Source organism: Panthera tigris, chromosome C1 (genome assembly GCF_018350195.1).
Source record: "Panthera tigris isolate Pti1 chromosome C1, P.tigris_Pti1_mat1.1, whole genome shotgun sequence".
Taxonomy (NCBI): Eukaryota; Metazoa; Chordata; class Mammalia; order Carnivora; family Felidae; genus Panthera; species Panthera tigris.
Window position 1 is genome coordinate 178,021,016 of NC_056667.1, and position 20,672 is coordinate 178,041,687.

Sequence of the window (20,672 nt, forward strand, 5' to 3'; positions counted from 1 at the left end):
AAAATAGTATTTTGATAGGGATTGTATTCACTTTTATTCTACTTTGTTTAATGTGTATATTAGGGCAATTACCTATGCATATGTAATTCGTGTAAATAACTAAAAGGAACACAAAATAACATAGGCAAAACAGATTAAAATGTAAGCATCATTGGAAATCCTATAGTTCATTTTTTTTCATTGTCCATACATAGAAACCTAATCTTAAGAAGAATTAGTAAGTTTTCTATAAATGCATTGAAAATTAGTAGCAGAATAAACACACTGTATGTAGGACTCCTTCCATCCAGTTTAGTAATATTTTCCTTGAGAAAACACATTTCTTTACAAAATATCACATGCATACATAAACACATACCCTTCTCTCCACCACCAAAATAAAATAGGTTGGACTAAAAGCAGATTTAGGTTATGTTGGTGAGAGGTAAGTATGTATCACAGATAAGCATGTATATCTGCATACAAGATATATGGAGCATATCATGTACATTTCAAGGTACAGAATTTAAAGTATGTTTAATTAAGTAGACTTCTACAATTAAGAAAATCCTGTAAGATATACACTATTGACTTTGGTGACAGACATTTCATTAAAACATAGTCTCAGAAGACTCAGCTATGTCAAATGTTGGCATTCTAAGACCAAATGAAAGTTTATAGTTCTTATCTGTATATTCAGTCAATATTGATTATCGGTTATTTTGTAGACAAATATGAAAAATTATACTGTAGAAATAATATTCAATTGTACAATTGTATAATTCTATCTCTAATAACAGTTTTTTGAGAAAAATGTGAAATTATAAAGTACAAAGGGATGTGATACAAAAGAGGAATACTTAGTGTCAGTACTCTGGCTTTGTCTCTAGATACTAGAATTTGAAGAAGAATCAGGAAAAGAAAAAGGTTCTAGGGGAGCGGGACAACAGTTTGTTAGTGTAAAATTACTCAGCAGATGTTTAAATGCTTCCGTGACTGGGAGAGTTTGTGATGGTCCGGTATTTGAAGATTATAAAGGAATTGTTTTAATGAAAATATGTGAGAACTGAGTTTAGATTTAAGCTCTGCCATTTATTAATTGTATAATTTTGAGGGAAGATGCAATCGTCTATCAGTTTTTTTTATCTGCAAAGAAAGTATATTAATACTCACTTTCTAAGATTGCTGTGTGAACATAAGGAGAGTCTCATTTTGCTCTACTTTATGAAGGTTAAATGTGATATCATATAAAAAATTTGCTTCTAATCAGTTGACTTCAAGAAATTTACAGGTATTCTTTTGCTAATACTTGGCATTATATAATTTGAATATTTACTACCTTGTTCCAGATGAAAAAAAGTTTCTATTTTTATAAAATATTTAGAGATTTGGAATGAACAAAACATATAAATATGATTTAGTGTCATAATTATTATCAGTATTATATCAATTTTATGCTAACATTTCTGAAATCATAAATGTCAAATATATGATTCATCCTGATGATTTAACTTTCAGTAAGTGAAGTTGTAAAGGCTACGTATCAATATTAATAAAAGAGCTGAGGCATTAATTTTTAGCAATTTCTAAACTCACTATAATAGACTTACTATGTAGAAGAATTGGGGGAGATAAGGGATAAAAGATCTTTAATAGACCCTACAGTGGACAAACAGTTGGGGTCTAATTAAAACAAGAAACTTTCTTGTTCATTTTGTTCAATGACTCTCTTTTACCATCTTGTTATCACATTTAGAAAGGTTTTATATTCTCCATTAAAATCTATTTGTGTATCTAAAAATTAAAGCAGATGCGTTTACCCCCCAAATTAAATTTCTGCTCTTACAATGTGGGGAGATAATTTTTTTAGTCAATGAATATTTAGTACTTACTAATAAAACATTGTTAGAATATAATTCCCCAGTTAAATATAAGTTCTATGAGGGCTATTACTTCTAAAACAATTGTTCTCTCAGATGATTAAAAAATATTGAAGGGATGAATACATTTATAATTATTGCATGAACAAAGAATGGTGAGCATGAAATGGCTAAAATATCAATCTCAGCATGCTGAAGCTATAGAACTGATTTTAATCATGTTACAGTCACTAAGTTCTATAAGATGAATAAAGTGAAAATTAGAATTTAATGTTTCTGTGCTATAATCTAGCAAAATATTTTACTTTTGAATTATGCATAGCAGTTAATCTTGGCAATCCTTTATTTAAAATTATATATTTACATATAGGGTTATGTAAAGAGATGTATAAGAGTGTTCATATTATACTATGTAGAGGAAGAAAAACACAACCCAATGTAATAGTTTAATAAACCGTTCACACCCAGTGTACTGCCATTTGCGAAGGCCAGAGAGGTGATTATGCAATACATATAGGAGCCAGTGGATACCATAAAGACAGTTCATGACTTAGGAATATGAATAAGAGTCATTCTATGTTTTTTTAAAAAAAATCTGAAGCCCAGCATTTTGATGGATGCCTGGAGAAACGATTGGGACAAAAACTCTGGGTTGCATATTTCAGCTCTATGTAAACACACAAAAAGGCAGAACTGGAATTATTCGCATACTGTTTCAAAGATAGAAGTGGATGCTTCACTACAGGCTTGCTTAAGACAATAAAATCACACACTCAGGACAGAGAAGGTCAGAAACAAAGAAATAAACTAGGGAATGTTGTGGGGCACCCGGGTGGCTCAGTGGGTTGAGCTTCCAATTCTGAATTTCAGCTCAGATCACGATCCCTGGGTGATTGGAGCAAGCCCTGTGTCAGGCTCCAAGCTGAGCAGGGAGCCTGCTTAAGATTCTCACTCTCTCTCTGTCTCTTTCCTCACTATCTCTCTCTCTAAAATTGAAAGAAAGGAAGGAAAGGAAGAAAGGAAGGAAAGGAAGAAAGGAAGGAAAGGAAGAAAGGAAGGAAAGGAAGAAAGGAAGGAAAGGAAGAAAGGAAGGAAAGGAAGAAAGGAAGGAAAGGAAGAAAGGAAGGAAAGGAAGGAAAGGAAGAAAGGAAGGAAAGGAAGAAAGGAAGGAAAGGAAGGAAAGGAAGAAAGGAAGGAAAGGAAGAAAGGAAGGAAAGGAAGAAAGGAAGGAAAGGAAGAAAGGAAGGAAAGGAAGAAAGGAAGGAAAGGAAGAAAGGAAGGAAAGGAAGAAAGGAAGGAAAGGAAGGAATGTTTTATTCCCCTAGGGAATTCCTAGGGGAGATGAATTAGATAAATTGATTAAAATGAATATTAGAATTTAATGTTTCTGTGTTATAATCTGGTAAACTATCTTACCTTTGAATTATACGTACCAGTTAGTCTTGGGAATCCTTTATTTAAAAGTATATATTTATATGTAGGATTATGTGAAGAGATGTACAAGAATGTTCAAATTATGCTGTGTAGAAAAAAAAATAAACACACCCCAATGCAATAGTTTAATAAACTTCGGGATTGACCATTTTGTAGAAATGTCAATTATTTTCACTTGATAATGTTCAAGTGTTCTGCATTTTTTCTTTGAATTTTATTTTATTTTATTTTTTTTAGTTTATTCATTTTGAGAGAGAGACACAGACAGACAGAGACAGCCCATGTGGGGGAGGGACAGAGGGAGGGGGAGACCGAGAATCCCAAGCAGGCTCCGTGCTGCCAGTGCAGAGTCTGACTCCAGCTCGAACTCAGGAAACCGTTTCAATCTGAACTGAAACCAAGAGTCGATTGCTTAACTGACTGAGCCACCTAGGTGCCCTGTGTTTTTCTATAAATTACAAGAAGAATGAGCTAACCAAATACATTGTACATCTCTGTCTTTCTAAATAAGTCATGTCAGTTTTGACTTTATGCATTATAAATATCTGGTCATTGCATAATTAGGTTATGTCTTTTTAATGTATTGATCATGTAAAACATTATGAAATTTCTATATCCATGTAAATATTCTCTGGGATGAATTTATTCTATGTGATAGTAAAATATCTTTTCAAGCTCTCTTAGGCTTAGTGTTTATGTGCTATATTTCTATCATTTTATTTTTATCTTCTGTCTTTATAGGTAAAGTGGGTCTTTTAAAGGGCATAAAATAATTGTTCCTTTATTTAATGCATTTTGATCATCTCTCCTTCAACTGTTTTTTTTCTACTATTCATGTTTAATATAATTACTGGTATGGTTGGATTTCAATCTACTATCTTACTAATTTTTTTATTCCTATTTTTACTTGTTTCCTTACTATTTGTGGATTGAGCTTTTTCCCCATTTTAATTTTTCTCTTGTCTTAATAATTATGCTAATTTTTTTTTTTTTTTAGTGATTTTTCTAGGGTATACAATAAACATCTTTTACTCATCGCAATGTACCTTCAAATGCTATGACACTTCATGTTTCATTTCATGGTACTTTATATCATGGTACTTCAATTTCCTCCCTCCCATCATTTACATTTTTGTTTCAGGGGTAGTAACCACATGATACATTGTTACAGTTTTTCCTTAAGACAATTATCTTCTAAATGAAAAACAATAAGTGCTTTATTTACCATAAATCTTGCATGTCTGCCCTTCATTTTGATGAGTTGATCTAAATTTCTATTTGACCTCGTATTATTTTTGACTGTACTGTAGTTTACTACTGATTTTCTTATCTTCACTTGTATGAAAACACCTTTATTTCATCTCTATCTTTTAAAATATACCTTTGCTAGATATAGGATAGATACAGGTTTCTGGGTTAACATTTTTTTTTCAGTATTTTTTCAGCACTTTAATGTTACTTGATTATTTTAGGCTTGCCTATTTCTGAGAAGTTTATTAACATTTTTATCTTTCATAGTATCCATTTTTTTTTCTTTTGCCTTTGACTGCATTTTTGAGTGTTAGAGTTTGGGTTTATGCTTATTTTTATTTTCCTTGTGGATAGCTGAGGTTCTTGAACTTGTGGTTTGTCAACTTTCTTTAATTTTGGATATACCTTGGTCATTATCTCTTGTATTATTTCCTAACTTTCTTTCTTCCTTGAGATTTTGGTCCTAGTTAGTTCAATTAGCGTGTTCTCTCTCTCTCTCTCTCTCTCTCTCTCTCTCTCTCTCTCTCTATATATATATATATATATATATGTATAAACGATTATCATAGTTACTTTTGCTCTTTAGCTCTTGGATACTATGTTTTGTTTAGCTGGTTTTTAATTTTTTTCACTTTAGCTTTCAATTAGAATAATTTATATTTACCAATCTGCAAGTTCAATGATTTTTTCTTTATAATCTTATTTTGGTTTCTATCATTTTCATTTTATTTTTTAACATTCCATTTATCTGCCAAAGTTGTCCATGTATTTATATATATTGCCTACCTTTCCCACTAGAATTATTATAGAATTTTATTGTATATGTAGTTATCTGTTACCTTCAGTATCTGGGAAGCTTCTGATTGTGGGTCTGTTGATAGATTTATTGAATTATTCTTTCTTTTTGTTTCTTTGTGGGTTATCTCTAAATATTTTTGAGTACAGAGCAGTGTGTGTAGAAGTTAGAGACTAGGATAAATAGTATTTACATAAATGGGCATACTTTTTTATTTAATTTTGTTAATTCTTATTTTTGAAAGAGAGAGAGAGAGAGAGAGGGACAGAGACAGAGACAGAGACAGACAGAGACAGTATCTGAGGCAGGCTCCAGGCTCTGAGCTATCAGCACAGAGCTCGGCATGGGGGTCTAACACACTAACTGTGAGACCATGACCTGAGCGGAAATCAGATGCTTAACTGACTGAGCCACCCAGGCGCCCCAAGGAATACTTCTTCTTAAGGCTATTATGACATATTGCCAAGTCCATCTAAGCAGTAGTTGAGCTGTGTTTGGGGTTTTATTGTCTTAAATTCACCACAGATTTTAGCTCTTGGTAGTAGACTGTTGTCATCTTGCTTTTATTGAAGGTCCCATGTTTTCCAGAGAGTTTTTCTCATGGTTACTGGTCCATTATAATGCATCATTATACTGAAGAGTCCTTTCCTTGTGGTTTGATTTTGTTTTTGTCATTCTAGTGATAGATTGTTATTTAGTGTATGTTAGGCTTGAAATGTGGTCAGAGATGGGTTCTCTGTTCTCCTAGCTCAGTTCCTTTGAGGTAGACCCTCTGTGCCGAACTTCTCTTCTACATAGCAGGAAACTCAGTCCTTTTATCAGTGGTTGATTATGGGTGGGATCTTTTTTCTTTTTTTTTTTTTTCTCTCCCCAGTATTAGCAGATGTGTAGTTGGTATCCGTGCAAACTCCTGGCATGAGCAGGGTTTCTACTACTCTGAGGGACAGACAACTTTTATTAGACCTTTCCCAGAGAGGCAGTCACTTTTGCCTGGGACCAGGGGCAAGAGAGGATACTTTGGGAGATGGCTAACCCTCCCCAAGAGGTAACAAATCTTTGCTTATGTCTGGGGGACAATATCATTTTCTGCCTTTCCATGCGTAGCTAAAGATTTTTACTTCACATTTGACAAGTGTCTGGCTAGTGGTTTAGTCCTTTTTCTGAAACAAGTCAGTTAAATCTCCTGCCCTTTTCCCAGCTGTCCTATTGAGCATGTAGTTAAGACCTTTGGATAACGGTGCCGTTATATACTGTCCTTGTGTTTTAGGGATTCCAGTTATTTTAAGCTGTCATGTTAACAAGTACTTAGCCTTTAAAAAAGTTTCAAGATTGTAGCTGATTTCATCTTAACTAGTTTTTCAGTCACTAAGTCTTCCCCCTATGTTATATCAAAAGATAGACAGTGAGTATATACAATCTCCTTCACAGGAAGTTGTCACCTGCTGGATTTTAGTTCAACTAGTTGTTCAATCTCAACCCCCTGTTGGCTCCAGAATGAATTATGCTTTCATAGATTGTTGGACTTTTTTGCTTTTTTCTTTTCTTCTTCTTCTTCTTTCTTCTTCTTTCTTCTTCTTTCTCTTTCTTCTTCTTTCTTCTTCTTTCTTCTTCCTTCTTCTTCCTTCTTCTTCCTTCTTCTTCCTTCTTCTTCCTTCTTCTTCCTTCTTCTTCCTTCTTCTTCCTTCTTCTTCCTTCTTCTTCCTTCTTCTTTTCCTTCTTCTTCCTTCTTCTTCCTTCTTCTTTCCTTCTTCTTCCTTCTTCTTCCTTCTTCTTCCTTCTTCTTCCTTCTTCTTCCTTCTTCTTCCTTCTTCTTCCTTCTTCTTCCTTCTTCTTCCTTCTTCTCTTCCTTCTTCTTCCTTCTTCTTCCTTCTTCTTCCTTCTTCTTCCTTCTTCCTTCTTCTTCCTTCTTCTTCCTTCCTCCTCCTTCTTCTTCCTTCCTCTTCCTTCTTCTTCCTTCCTCCTCCTTCTTCTTCCTTCCTCCTCCTTCTTCTTCCTTCCTCCTCCTTCTTCTTCCTTCCTCCTCCTTCTTCTTCCTTCCTCCTCCTCCTTCTTCTTCCTTCCTCCTCCTTCTTCTTCCTTCCTCCTCCTCCTTCTTCTTCCTTCCTCCTCCTTCTTCCTTCCTCCTCCTTCTTCTTCCTTCCTCCTCCTTCTTCTTCCTTCCTCCTCCTTCTTCTTCCTTCCTCCTCCTTCTTCTTCCTTCCTCCTCCTTCTTCTTCCTTCCTCCTCCTTCTTCTTCCTTCCTCCTCCTTCTTCTTCCTTCCTCCTCCTTCTTTCTCCTTCCTCCTCCTTCTTTCTCCTTCCTCCTCCTTCTTTCTCCTTCCTCCTCCTTCTTTCTCCTTCCTCCTCCTTCTTTCTCCTTCTTTCTCCTTCCTCCTCCTTCTTTCTCCTTCCTCCTCCTTCTTTCTCCTTCCTCCTCCTTCTTTCTCCTTCCTCCTCCTTCTTTCTCCTTCCTCCTCCTTCTTTCTCCTTCCTCCTCCTTCTTTCTCCTTCCTCCTCCTTCTTTCTCCTTCCTCCTCCTTCTTTCTCCTTCCTCCTCCTTCTTTCTCCTTCCTCCTCCTTCTTTCTCCTTCCTCCTCCTTCTTTCTCCTTCCTCCTCCTTCTTTCTCCTTCCTCCTCCTTCCTTCTCCTTCCTCCTCCTTCTTTCTCCTTCCTCCTCCTTCTTTCTCCTTCCTCCTCCTTCTTTCTCCTTCCTCCTCCTTCTTTCTCCTTCCTCCTCCTTCTTTCTCCTTCCTCCTCCTTCTTTCTCCTTCCTCCTCCTTCTTTCTCCTTCCTCCTCCTTCCTCCTCCTTCCTCCTCCTTCCTCCTCCTTCTTTCTCCTTCCTCCTCCTTCCTCCTCCTTCCTCCTCCTTCCTCCTCCTTCCTCCTCCTTCCTCCTCCTTCCTCCTCCTTCCTCCTCCTTCCTCCTCCTTCCTCCTCCTTCCTCCTCCTTCCTCCTCCTCCTTCCTCCTCCTTCCTCCTCCTTCCTCCTCCTTCCTCCTCCTTCCTCCTCCTCCTTCCTCCTCCTTCCTCCTCCTCCTTCCTCCTCCTCCTTCCTCCTCCTCCTTCCTCCTCCTCCTTCCTCCTCCTCCTTCCTCCTCCTCCTTCCTCCTCCTCCTTCCTCCTCCTCCTTCCTCCTCCTCCTCCTCCTCCTCCTTCCTCCTCCTCCTTCCTCCTCCTCCTTCCTCCTCCTCCTTCCTCCTCCTCCTTCCTCCTCCTCCTTCCTCCTCCTCCTTCCTCCTCCTCCTTCCTCCTCCTCCTTCCTCCTCCTCCTTCCTCCTCCTCCTTCCTCCTCCTCCTTCCTCCTCCTCCTTCCTCCTCCTCCTTCCTCCTCCTCCTTCCTCCTCCTCCTTCCTCCTCCTCCTTCCTCCTCCTCCTTCCTCCTCCTCCTCCTTCCTCCTCCTCCTTCCTCCTCCTCCTTCCTCCTCCTCCTTCCTCCTCCTCCTTCCTCCTCCTTCCTCCTTCCTCCTCCTCCTTCCTCCTCCTTCCTCCTCCTTCCTCCTCCTTCCTCCTCCTTCCTCCTCCTTCCTCCTCCTTCCTCCTCCTTCCTCCTCCTTCCTCCTCCTTCCTCCTCCTTCCTCCTCCTCCTTCCTCCTCCTCCTTCCTCCTCCTCCTTCCTCCTCCTCCTTCCTCCTCCTCCTTCCTCCTCCTCCTTCCTCCTCCTCCTTCCTCCTCCTCCTTCCTCCTCCTCCTTCCTCCTCCTCCTTCCTCCTCCTCCTTCCTCCTCCTCCTTCCTCCTCCTCCTTCCTCCTCCTCCTTCCTCCTCCTCCTTCCTCCTCCTCCTTCCTCCTCCTCCTTCCTCCTCCTCCTTCCTCCTCCTCCTTCCTCCTCCTCCTTCCTCCTCCTCCTTCCTCCTCCTCCTTCCTCCTCCTCCTCCTCCTTCCTCCTCCCTCCTTCCTCCTCCTCCTTCCTCCTCCTCCTTCCTCCTCCTCCTTCCTCCTCCTCCTTCCTCCTCCTCCTTCCTCCTCCTCCTTCCTCCTCCTCCTCCTTCCTCCTCCTCCTTCCTCCTCCTCCTCCTTCCTCCTCCTCCTTCCTCCTCCTCCTTCCTCCTCCTCCTTCCTCCTCCTCCTTCCTCCTCCTTCCTCCTCCTCCTTCCTCCTCCTCCTTCCTCCTCCTCCTTCCTCCTCCTTCCTCCTCCTTCCTCCTCCTTCCTCCTCCTTCCTCCTCCTTCCTCCTCCTTCCTCCTCCTTCCTCCTCCTTCCTCCTTCCTCCTCCTCCTCCTTCCTCCTCCTCCTCCTTCCTCCTCCTTCCTCCTCCTCCTTCCTCCTCCTCCTTCCTCCTCCTCCTTCCTCCTCCTCCTTCCTCCTCCTCCTTCCTCCTCCTCCTTCCTCCTCCTCCTTCCTCCTCCTCCTTCCTCCTCCTCCTTCCTCCTCCTCCTCCTTCCTCCTCCTCCTCCTTCCTCCTCCTCCTCCTTCCTCCTCCTCCTTCCTCCTCCTCCTTCCTCCTCCTCCTTCCTCCTCCTCCTCCTTCCTCCTCCTCCTCCTTCCTCCTCCTCCTTCCTCCTCCTCCTTCCTCCTCCTCCTTCCTCCTCCTCCTTCCTCCTCCTCCTTCCTCCTCCTCCTTCCTCCTCCTCCTTCCTCCTCCTCCTTCCTCCTCCTCCTTCCTCCTCCTCCTTCCTCCTCCTCCTTCCTCCTCCTCCTTCCTCCTCCTCCTTCCTCCTCCTTCCTCCTCCTTCCTCCTCCTTCCTCCTCCTTCCTCCCCCTTCCTCCCCCTTCCTCCTCCTTTCTTTTCCAGGAATCCTATTCTCCTATGACTTTCTACAGCGTACTTAGGGAAATCTCTTATCCTCTGTTTCTAAAATGACCTTATCATATACCAATTTCCTACATAGAGATGAATTTTTATTTGGGATTTGCATTCTGATATATTCTATTTCTCTGTTCTTATCAAATTAGCTTAATTATCCCTGGTTTATATTCTGGATTGACTGCTGATGAGGACATCTTCTACACACCTTGACTTACTTAATATTCTTTTGACATTTATTTACCCTTCCATCTGGATTTGAGACTTATCCAATTCAGCAACAACAAAAACTCTGATTTTATTGGATTTATATTACATTTATTGGCTAATTTATGAATAATGATAAACTTTCCCATCAACAAACCTCATCTACTCCCACCTTTTATTGATGCCTCTTAAAAGTATGTATTATCTATACTTTTTTTATTTGAAAACTCACATTTCTATTACTAGCTACTTAGTAGGTTTTGTTTAAGTCTTGACATTTTTGTTTTCTTTTTGAGTTTCAGAACTTCAGTGGCCACCTACCATTGTTTCTAGACCCTAGTGAACTTTATGTTCTTATTTTTCATCCAAACTATGGATTTTTAACCTTTTAAAAACTGTTTAAATTAAAGTTTTCTATTGTTTACATAAAAGTAATGTTTCATTATTCTGTTACTGTTCATAAAGCAAAATGCAGACATCTCAGAACATCGCCTTTCCTGTAGATGTTACATAATATTGGGAAATGTTGGGAGAAAAACTAATCTTTCATCACTGTGGTTCTTTTTTAATGTTCATTTATTCTGAGAGGGAGTGCATGTATAGTTGTCTGTGGGGGAGAGATAGAGAAAGAGGGAGAGATAGAATCCCAAGCAGGCCCCACGTTGTCAGTGCAGAGCCCAAGTAGGGCTCGATCCCACAAACAGTGAGATCATGACCTGAGCTGAGATCAAGAGTCAGACGCTTGACCGAATCAGCCACAGAGGTGGCCCTAGAATATGAATATTATATATATATATATATATATATATATATATATATATATATATATATATAAAATATAATTTCTGTAATTAGAAATTAGTTTAATCAGAATATAAGAGGGATGCCTGGTTGGCTCAGTCAGCTAAGCATCAGAATTCAGCTCAGGTCATGATCTCAGGGTTTGTGAGTTCGAGCCTGCCTCAGGCTCTGAGCTGACAGCTCAGCTTGGAGCCTGCTTCAGATTCTGTGTCTCCCTCTCTCTGCCCCTCCCCCATTCATGTGTTTTCTCTCTCTCTCTCAAAAATAAATGTAAAAAATATATATAAGAATTTTTTGAAAGGTGGTCCTTTGTTAACAACCAACCTACTAATATATTGTGTTAATAGAACAAGAAGATAGAAGACAATGGAATAAAAGTAATGCATCTAATTATAAGACCCACAAATTGTCAAGAGTCCTTGGGTATTCTATTTCTCTTGCATTCCTTAGGCAAGGACACTTACTTCACTAACACCCATGAACAAATCAGTTCCCCATAATTCTTTAAAATTATCAGTAATGATGCATTTTTCTTTTGCCATATAGTTTTATTCTACAGTGACATTTAAGCCATCAGAAAAAGAAATTCCATAGTAATATTTGTACAGATATCATATCACATATAAGGAATGAAAACTGGCAGTAATCTCTGCCAAACTGGAATAATCCTTAAGTTAAATGTGGTATCTTGCTCACATGCATACAAAAAAGGGGTGAGTTAGAACATTCTGTATATAATACCATTTAGTTTAAAACAATCTGTTCCTTGTAGGTATTCAGTTCAAAAAGCTTGTTATTTCTTGGCAATAATCGTGTCAATTGAAATACTAGAGATCTCAGTATTTTATTTTCAAACTAGAACTAGTGGATGTGTTTCTGTGAAGCTGAAGTGATATCAATATTCATTTTCTAATGGCTTTCATGACTCACAATATTGTCTAGCAATGTAGCCCACAACATAAAATTTTTTACTAAAATTATTCACTTGAAGCATCACTACCCCATCCTCAAATTACTCTAATCAAACATCTATCCTTAGAAAACATAACTTACATGCAACCTTTGGTAGGATCAGCAAGCATTTTGATCTTTTTCCTTGATTCTCAAGCAGTTATAATTTCCACATTTTCCATAAATATAAGCATATAACATGTTTCTAGCTTCAGAAAACTTTTTATTTCAAATTCCTACCCTAGATCATGTTACACACTTTTAAGTAACAATAATTTAAGTATTCTACCTTTCCAAATCTAATGTCTTTCCAGCCAAAAGCTTAAATTCATATCTGATTGCTGTAATTTCCCCAGGATATATTGCCAATTTTTCAATGATAAACTCTATAAATCCTAACTTCTTATTTTCCCCAGCAAACCTGGCCATCTTTTCATAAATCCTGACATCATATCGCTGTCATCCCAGTTACTAAATATAGATCCACTGGAGACAACACCAGTAATTGCCTTTCCCATTCTAGGTTTGTTTCTACCTTAATAATGCCTCACTTTGAAACCCTAAACTTCTTAGTAATAACTACCAAGCAAGTCAAAAGCAAAGTTAAAATAGCAGCTTACAGGCCAAAGTTTAGCCCATATGTGTTAAATCGAAGACGAAACTTCAAACTACGATGGCTAAAATGTCCAATAAAACTTCCAAATGGACCTGTGTCTGGGAGCTCTGGGGCCTGCAGTCTTCTTCCACTGACACTTTGAGATTAGTAAACCTGTAATGATGGATGCAGTTGCACAAGGAATACATTGTATAACTAAGATTTGATGTTCTCCTCCTCTGAAACCCACCATACCACAAAGATGTTTTCCATACCTTTGAGTCCCTCAACAATGGTCCTAGTTGAGTACCTCATCATCTCTCGCTTAAGTCATGTCCATAGTAGTCACCTGGTCTTCATTAATTATCTCTCAAATTCATTCTCCTTAGTCATAAAACTGACTTTTCTAAGTATAAAAAAATGAATATCACCTCTTTCTCTGCTTATTTGAAAATGATTTAGTACTTTCACTTTATAGAATGCTGTCCAAATAATTTTATCTGGATGGCAAGATTGTGACTATATTCACTGACTGGACCATGTATTCAGATAACAAGTTTAACTTTATGGTTTATAATATGACTAAATTTCACATTACTTATATGAATATGGAATTCCTACCATAATATATTTGTTAAAATTAATTGAAATAACACAAAGTTCTTAGCTTGTGCCTGACACAATATTCCATAACACAGTTCTGGGCATTAAAAATCTCTTATGACACCTTCCCTTTCTTACTATGCCTCTTGGGCTTATAATCTTCCAATAGTATCATAACAAAACATAAAGCAGAATCCAGGATTCTGTTTATGTCTTTGATTCCTTTTCATTGTATGACCTAAATGTGCAAATCTGTATGTCAATGTCACATATTTTTTTGAAAAAATGTCTGGCCAAACATCTGTTTAAGTTTTTCCTCCTGTTATAAAATTTTGCTTTTCTTGCTTACAAGTTCATTATGGTCCATGAAAGAAAAAAAAAGTTGGACTTCAATAAAAGTAAAAATTTCTGCCTTGCAAAACACTTCTTAAAAAACAAAAAGGCAATATACTGGGAGAAAAATTTTGCAAAGTACATAATTGATAAAGGACTGCTATCCAAAATATACAAAGAGTTTTTAAAACTCAAGAAAAAAATACTTAGCTCAGATGTCTATTAAAAATACCATAAAATGGGTGTGTTTTAAAGTACAGAAATTTAATCCTCATCGATCTAGAGGCTGAAATTCTGACATCTGTGTGTTTGCATGATGGGTTTCTAGTGAGGGCTCTCCTCCAGTGTCCAGAGTGTAGATTTCTCTGTGTGTCCTCAGGTAGAGGAGAGAAGAAAAGAGAACACAGCTCTCTTCATGACTCGTTGAAGTGAGCTATTCTCATTTATCAGGATTCCACCTGTAAAACCTCATCAAATTCTAATAACCTTCCCAACACCCCATTTCCTCATACCAGCATCTTGATTCAAATTAGGAAAGACTGTGCCATTGCAATGGAGAAGCATACAAGGATGATAAACATCACCCTAGAGGTGCTGTTTATTATCAGACTTTTTAATAGGGCTAGTAAATAGCACTCACTGCTGGCATTTTATGTGCAGTAGTACATGTAGGACTAGGTCATAATATGCCTACTACTTGGTAATTTTTTTTGTTTTACTATTCAATGATAGTACTGTTTTAAAAGTGAAGAATAAATAAAATATAAAAGGCCTCCCCGAAAGAAAAATGTTTCAACATATATATTTTCAGTTTATAACAAAACCAATTTTAAAAATGGAGAGAAGATCTGGAGGACCTCATCAAAGAAGATATTCAGATGAAAACTAAACACAAGAAGAGATGCTCAACATCATATGTTATCAAGGAAGTGCAAATTGAAGTAACCATAAGTTACTACTACCTAATTATTAGAATGCTAGTATCCAAACACAAAACCACAAGTGTTTGTGTGATGAACACTTGTATGGTAAGTCTAATAGGTCAGGCATATTCTTTATATGAATGGTAAGCTAATTAGGAATTACACTTACAAAAAAACACACTGGTGTACTATATAAAATTGACTATTCTGCTACTCAAATGTTATTCTTCCTCGCAATAGTAGTTGGTTTTAAGTATTTGTTTTCCTCACGGACTTCAAGCCTCTTGAGAATATGATCACTCATCTATTCACTCATTTAGTCATTCAATTAACAATTATACTTAGCGATGTATGTTGCTAAAATAGTTTCTTAGCAGATGTATAATGAATTAAAGGATGTACTTTGAGCTAATTGGTGATAATTGTCTTCAATAATGTAGATTTCATAGGCATAAATTGAAGAACTCTCTAAATAAGATCCAACAAATAGACTTCATTTCTTTTTTGAATCCTTAAGATCACTTGTTCCTGCATTCTGTTAACTGCTAGAACAGTTACTGGAAATTTATTCTAATGCTTTTCCATCTTTAAATTCGAAAGCAAGCTACTTAGTGAATTCCTGTCTTGCTAATTTTCTTCCATATTATCATGAAATAAATTTTTAAGTGTTAAGCTTGATAATGTCTAGTTTAAAAAGATTTTTAAAAATAGATTTTTAAGATGATTTATTATGTTTTATTCATTGTCAATTCCAAAAGTGGAAAATGGTCAATATTCCAAAAAGTTGAACACAAAATGGTTTCCTCTAGGAACATCTCACTGGAAAAACTAATTTTCCGTGGAATACGTGATCATTTTAACGTTTATTAAAACAAGGTACCTTTATCTTAAGTGCTATGTGAAAATTTTGTAGATACAGAACAGTACTTTCGGGAAACCACTGAACCATTTGGAAATATATTTTTTGTCTAGGCAGTTGAACATAACTTTATATTAGAAGTTCCTTTAATTTCAGATACATGTAGCAATAAAATCCTACAAAAAATTTCCAAATTCCATTAACATGTCAGATTTAGTCAATTGAGATCAGTTGCTCAAACAGGCAATTCTACTAGTGTGCTCCAAGAAGTAGCAAAAACTTATGGTTAATGAATGACTCTCTTGAATAATATTTTCAACCAGTTACTAAGGTTATCACAAAAATGTAGCTCTTGTATTCTATGTGTAAAATTGAAAGAAAAAAATCCCTAGTTAAAATTTATATTAAAATGAGTGCAATTATTTTTTCAGTAATTTTACTTGATGTAAACACTGAAACATATATATTTACATTCTTATATTTTTAGCCTGGAAAAAAATTGTATACAAACATGTATTCTATAATCTTTTGGCACATTGGTAAATAAAATCTAAAATCATTTCAAGAACTAGCATTTTTAAGGTAAATTACCTTGCAAATGATGAATGTTAACCAAGTCTTGTGCAGTTATAAAGATCAATCTATAAAATAGGAAGCTGAGGGATAAGAATATTTATAAAAATCCATTAATAAAATGGAAGAAAAATACCTATGAAATGCAGAATTCGAAATGCTTAGCCATTTGTTCTTGATTATTTATTTAAAGAAATAATAAAAATTAGGGGCACTTGGGTGGCTCAGTTGGTTAAGTGCCTGACTTCTGCTCAGGTCCTATCTCAGGTCTCCTGGGTTCAAGCTCTGCATCGGGTTCTGTGTTGATAGCTCAGAGCCTGGAACCTGCTTCAGATTCTGTATCTCTATCTCCCTCTCTCGTCCCTACCCCGCTTGCACTCTGTCTCTCTCAAAAATAAACAAACATTTAAAAAATTAAAAGAAAATTAAATCCCATAGAAATAAGTTTCAGTTATATATTTGATTTGATAGCTATTGTAAAGGGCAAGAGGTTAAATTATATTAGTATGTAGCTGCTTGTATATTTCTTAGATGTCTAAATGTGAGAAGGAATTAAATCCCATTTCCCACCCTCATAAATACACAAAGCAATTAGTGACTATTTTGTGGGCTTTGGCTTTTGGCTAAACATCTTCAACTCCCAGCTCTACTCTGAAATATTTACATGATTTGGAATTTTGGGCAAGCTCCTTAATACTGTGACTCTCAATTACCTCATCTATATATAGCAATGATAACAACGCTATCATATCGTTTTGCTCATTGGATTAGATGAGTGAACCTTTAGCCCTGATGGTGCCTAGCATATGGTAAGCACCACATAGGTTTTAGACATTATTATCCTCATAATCACATACCAGTTACTGTAGTGGACACTTGAAGTACATTATCTCAGTTCTTACAGACAAAGTGGCAAATTGTGGATATATAACGTATCTCACATGTTGGGTACTGTGTGTGAGACAATGCCTTAGAGATTGTACTGAGATTGCAAGAGTTTTCAGTATACGGAAATAGTTCATAGGATATCAATATACTGTTGATTCGAGAGTATTGTGAGTTGAGTCAAGACTGTCACCCTCTTAGTTATACAGATCTAAAAGGACTTTTCAGCTTACCACTATTTTTGTCATTTTCCTTTTCTTTGTTGCTATCCATTTGTGTTCTTAACATTGATCTCCTGATACTCATTTTAGGTCTTTAAGACATTCTAAGAAAATAATTAGGCGATTGTGAAGTTATATTTTGAAAAATGTTTCACCTATCAGTTCTTCTGAATATTTTACATAACCGCTCCTCTACTGAAAGGAGCAAATGACAAATTCAGCAAAAATGAGAAGGAGTCAGCAACAGTAGACATTTACTCTTCGTGTTCAGTAAGTTCATTATAATTTCTGACAATATTAGAAGTTGACTGAAACTTGATGTAGCATTGGTCAAGACTGAAACTTCACACACTCTTGAAAGAATGTAGTTTATTGTAACACTTGATCTTACTTTCTCAGAAGATAACTCTTATTTTAATTTAAAGAGGGTAAATCTTAGTCCCTTGAGATCATGAGGCTGATCTGTATATCTACCCAAGAATTTTTTTTTCTTTTTAAAATTTTTTTTAATGTTTATTTATTTTTGAGACAGAGAGAGACAGCATGAATGGGGGAGGGGCAGAGAGAGAGGGAGACAGAATCGGAAGCAGGCTCCAGGCTCTGAGCCATCAGCCCAGAGCCTGATGCGGGGCTCGAACTCACCAACCATGAGATTGTGACCTGAGCTGAAGTCGGACGCTCAACCAACTAAGCCACCCAGGCGCCCCCTACCCAAGATTTTTAAGAGTTGCTAGATAAATTATTCCATGGCGTTAATAGATATTTTAAACAATTGTCAGAAAGAACACATTTTGTGATCATTGTTTAATAATTGGTATTGTTCTTGAGCATTTGACATTTAACAAGTACTTCTTTCAGGAAAATTAGTAGGAAGCAGTGAGTACAACGTGTCTTCTTGTTTGCAACAGTTTCCCCTCTTGGAAAATCTTCTGATATTTTCCAATCTCTAAAAACCCCAAAAACTGATTTTAAATATTATTACTTGCATCAAAACATTAAGAATTGAATATTATGTTTTTTTCTAATAGTATATCAAAGGTGCAATGTACAAAAATGTAGTTTTGGGTATTAGCTTCCCTTTCCCTTTGTTCTGTTGGTAACTTTTTTCTTTAATACTTAATTTTTGTAATTAGCTTAAACTAATAAATAACTGCACATATTATTTTAGTTTCTATATAGAGAGATTAAAATATGAGAAAACTTTAAGTTGGCATTTTAAAGAAGATATCATAAAATATATTTTTTTGTATGTGGAATAATGATATAGTTATAAAACTGCTTTTTTCCTTCAGTATATCTTTGGCATGTCTTTTATAAAATTCTAGTAAGTTTATGAAATAAATTAACAAAGAAAAGTGCTTTCTTGTCATTTTCTAAGCGTGCAACTTACTGTCCTTTGTTCAACTAAGTATACGTATTATCTACCCCCAAATAGACAGGCTCGGCAAGCAGAACATGAGTATGAGGTTGGTTTGTGACATTCACAAAATAGATACCTACATTTGCTTTGAAAGGGCATAGATAAAAGTAGATTTCTTGTTGTTGTTCGTTCAGGTAGATAACTAAACATTAGTTAACTGAATAGTAAAGTGATACAATTGATAACAAGTTTAAAAATAGAATCCTGAATTAAACACATTTGTAATTTCAGAAAATATTTGTGTAAAATTTTCAACTCTCTCAGGTTCCTGATCTAGGACTACCTAGGAAGCTCATACATAGAGAAGTAAATACTCAAATGAATAAGCAAAGTAGTATTTTTTATAAATCCATCCAGATATATATGCCTGCCTTCTCAGTTTTTGCTCTGGTGGTTCATGTAATTGAAAGGGAAATAGTGGTCCCTTGTAGTATTAGGGTTAGGGCTAAACTGATGAAACAAAATTTCAAGAGATTCTGGGTACGTAAGACATAGTATATTTCTCTTTTAATAGTTTTGTTTTATGCATTCAATCAGAGACCTAGGGTCTTATATTATCTCCTCAAACATTTTGTTGATGTTCAAGATTGATTGGAATGAACCATCTTTTTCCTTTTACATTCATTCCCCAACAGGAGAAAAAAGAAAGCACTAGCTAAAGAAATATTTTAAATTTACATTGGGGTTGACTAAAAGTTGGATACATGAAGCCTCTACTCCTTGTAGAGCACTCATGGTGCTGTAACCATCCGCACAGCTACAACTGATTTCCTATGGAATCAGGTGGGTTTTTTTTTTTTTTTTTTAGGTTGACAACCAATAGTTTTTGCTACTTTGTTACCTAATGATAGTGTGGTATGAATAGCAAAAGAAAGAATAGCTCTGTTATATACATGTTATTAAAGGAGGAAAGGTAGTACAGAAACTTCCCTTAAGATGGGGAGAAAAAATTAATTGCTCTCCTTTCTCTAATAAATCAATTAAAAATAAGATGAATAATACAAGGACTTCATTCATTTATTTATTATACCTTGGAAAAAAGCCAACTGGAAAACAGAATCTTAAAAGAAGTTCTGTGATTTTCAGCAAAGTTTTTGAAATTAAGTGAGGACACATAGAATACGGGTCCAGAGATTATAGGTTTTTTGCAAAGAGTATTGAGAGGAAGAGATTTACTGGAACTTATCTGAAACTGTGGTGGTGAAGGAGGCAAAGATGAATCTATGCACATGGATATTTTGCTGCTTTCAAGAGTCTGCTCTCACTGCAGGGTGGACGAGGAATTGAAGGTGGTAAGCAATGTTGGATTGGGAGCGTTTCCCATGGGTTTCCCGTGTTTGTGAATATTTCATTAGTAGAGGCAATGACTGACTGGTCCAGACCATGATTTGAAAGCTAGAGATAGTGTTAGTGTCTGGCGCAGAAGGGCAGGTTTGTTCATTGGCCAGTGTAATAAAGATGTCCTCTCCCTCCAGGGAAAATATCAGGCAGATTAGCTGCTCATTAGAAAAGATTGAGGTTCCCTGTGCTTGAAGTACCTCTCCTACGTGACAATCTATTGTAGGTGCAGCTGTGGCCTGGCCTTTTTACTAGTGCCTTGTGGGAGTTGTGTTTTGAGGACCCAGCATCGATCCTGATAGTTTCCCTAATGGTCTCACCGTGAGTGATTTCCTTTGTCTTTAACCTCAGACTTCCAGGTCTTCTGCCCGCCTTTACGAAACTGTGACAGATTCACTTGTTAGTTAAAAGTCCAGAACACTCTCTGTACCTTCATAGTCCCTGACATCCTCAAACTGATGACCATAGTCAGAAGAAACGCTGAATTAGAACATTACCATTTGGCAACTAGTATAGCAAAAGTTAGTCAATGAATACAAAGGGATGCTCAAACTAGTGGGTGAGAGTTGGAGGAGAAACAAGGTATCAATATGTTCTTGAAGGACCACCATACAAAATATTACCATGTGGAAAAGTTAACATTATAGTAACTGGACAAACATTAGTGAGAAAAAAACTTTAATTCTGCAACATTACTGCCAAAAAATAAGTATGTATAATTATGAGGAAACATAAGAAAAAAATGAGTGATGTTTTATATAGGAGCACTTCTAAAATGTGAAGATTATGGAAGTCAAGGAAAAAAAAAAAGATCCACATTGAAGAAGACTTAAGACCTTAACAATTAACTGCAATATATAGTGTTGAATTGAACTATTTTCCTTTTAAAATAAAACGTAAC